This window comes from Piliocolobus tephrosceles, chromosome Y, assembly GCF_002776525.5.
Source record: "Piliocolobus tephrosceles isolate RC106 chromosome Y, ASM277652v3, whole genome shotgun sequence".
NCBI lineage: Eukaryota > Metazoa > Chordata > Mammalia > Primates > Cercopithecidae > Piliocolobus > Piliocolobus tephrosceles.
The window spans coordinates 23507942-23510580 of record NC_045456.1 but is presented as its reverse complement, the minus strand read 5'-3'; positions in this window follow the sequence as shown (position 1 = coordinate 23510580).

Below are 2639 nucleotides of genomic sequence, written 5' to 3'. Positions count from 1 at the left end.
GTGGGGTTTCTTTAACTGCGGTGTATAAAGGTTTGGCTAGGATTCCAAAATTGGGGATCCAATGTCTGAAGAAACCTATTAGACCTAGGAAAGATTGAATTTCTTTTGCATCTTGAGGGGGAAGAAGGTTACGTATTAGGGCCATGCGGTCGGTAGTTAGTGACCGGGTTGTTGGGGTGATTTCAATTCCCAAGTATATGACGGTTTGGCAAGAAATTTGGGCCTTGTGTTTAGATACTCTATAACCTAATGAGCCTAAATGGTTGAGGAGAGTTGCAGTGTCTAGAAGAGAGTCTTGTTTGGTAGGGCTACAGATTAGGAGATCATCTACATACTGCAGAACTTTGCTATTGGTGAGGGGGCAGGAGGCAAGGTCTTTCGCTAAGGCCTGACCAAAGAAATGGGGGCTGTCCCGGAACCCTTGTGGGAGGACTGTCCACGTCAGTTGAGTGGAGGTATGTGTGTCTGGGTCCTCCCATGTGAAGGCAAAAAGGAACTGGCAGTCTGTGTGTAGGAGTATGGTAAAGAAGGCATCCTTAAGGTCTAGCACAGTAAAATAAGTAGAATTGGTGGGGATATGGGGCAGAAGGGTGTAAGGGTTGGGAACTACAGGGTGTGTTGGACGGATAGCCTCATTGACTAGCCAAAGATCTTGTACTAACCTACACATTCCGTCTGCCTTTTTGACTGAAAGTATTGGAGTACTACGGGGGGATGGGTGCAGACAAGAATATGTTGGCTAAGTAGCTGCGTGATAATTGGCTTTAAACCTTATAGATGTGTCAGAGAGAGAGAGAATTGGGGGTGCTTTGGGAAACGAGTGGGGTCTTTGAGCTTGACAAGAACTGGTGGGTGGTGGGCAGCTATGACCGGGGTGGAAGTGTCCCACACTTGAGGGTGCACAGAAACAGGGAAGATGGGGGTTGGGGGCGGCATAGGAGGAGCGTGTGCGCCTGCACAAAGCATGAGCAACAGGTCATGAGAGGGTTGAAGGGGAGTGGATGGGTTGGTGGGGATATGTATGGAGGCCTTTAAGGTGCTCAGGATGTCTCGGCCTAGTAAGGGGGTAGGGCATGAGGGTATAATGAGGAACGAGTGCGCAAAATAGTTGTTGGCCAGGCAGCAATTAAGGAGTGGAGTTTTTCGTGGAGTGGATGGCTTTCCGTCTACCCCTACTACAGAGATATTGGATGGAAGGCTAGGTCCAGAGAAGGACGGCAAAACAGAATAGGTAGCCTCGCTGTTGATTAAAAAAGTAATTGTCTTACCCACTACCAGGAGAGTTACCCGCGGCTCGGCGAGGGTGATGGGGGTCCCCGAGTCTCGGCACCTTCAGTTGTCATCGTCCAGATGTAGGAGCTGGAAGGAGCTCCCAGGATCCTGGGAAAGGGGGTCACGTAGAGGCGCGGCACCTGTTCTCAGGGTGGGGCAATCAGACTTCCAGTTTCCTCCCTGCTGGCAAGCAGGGCAGGGGGTTGCTGGTGGACGAGGGTTAGGACATTCACTGGCCTAATGTCCCGATGCCTTGCACTTATAGCAAGGCTGCGTTGGGATTCGGGGACCCTGCGGACACCTGTTGGTATAGTGTCCTGCCTTGCCGCACTTATAGCAGGCAGGCTCCTTTTGTAGCTTTGGAGTCTGCGGGGTGTGTGCTCTCTGGCCTGGGGTTACGACTGGGCTGTAAAGCCGCTGCTAGGAGCTGTAACTTCTGTTCAAGGCGAGCCTGCCGTCTCCTCTCTGGAGCTATAGACCTTAAAGGCTAATTTAACCAGGTCTTGTATTGGTGTCTTAGGACCATCCTCTACCTTTTGAAGTTTTTTACGAATGTCAGGAGCTGATTGAGAAATGAAATAAGACGCCAAAATGGTGGCCCCTGTGGGGGAGGCCGGACCTAACTGGGTATACTGGGTCAGAACCTCAGTCAGTTTAGGGTAGAGGTTAGGATAACCTGGAGGTCATGCCAAGTTAAGTCATAGGCCTGACAAAGGTATCTAAATTCCTTTATGTATATGGTAGGATTAGCTGAGAAATCACCTAAACGCTTCTCAATTTTGGAAAGATCGGCCAGTGAAAAAGGGACATGTACTCTGACTACCCCCTCCACCCCAGCCACCTCTCGCAAAGGTGTTAACACTGTAGGAGGGTGTGGGCAGAGATAGGGGACTCAAGACAGCCAGTTGGGGGCCCCGAAGGAGGCACGGGACCGAGTGGATTACTAGAAGATAAGGAGGAGGAAGGAGGAGTCTGGGCAGGAAGGGAGGGGGTGGGGAGAGCGGGGAGAGAAGGAGTATAGGGACCAGAGCCTAAGGCCCAAAAGCCTTGTATGTAAATTTCGGACCACTTGCCTAGCCGCTGGCAGAAATTGCTGAGGTCGATCACGCCACAGTGGAAAGGAAAATTAACCGCTTCCTCATAAGTTCTTGTTCAAGCTGTAAGGTTTTTAAATTGGCTAGGAGGCACCCTAAGGGGGTGCTCTTTGGAAATTTGGACTGGGGGTTTCCCATTTGTTTCCTCTTTACGGACACACAATGGACACAATGGAAATGGAAGTGGATCTCTGCCTGGCTTCAAAGCGTCCTTTGGAACCAGCAGAGACAGACTGGAGGCTCTTGAAGCCAAAGTGGAGAGTACCTTCAGGC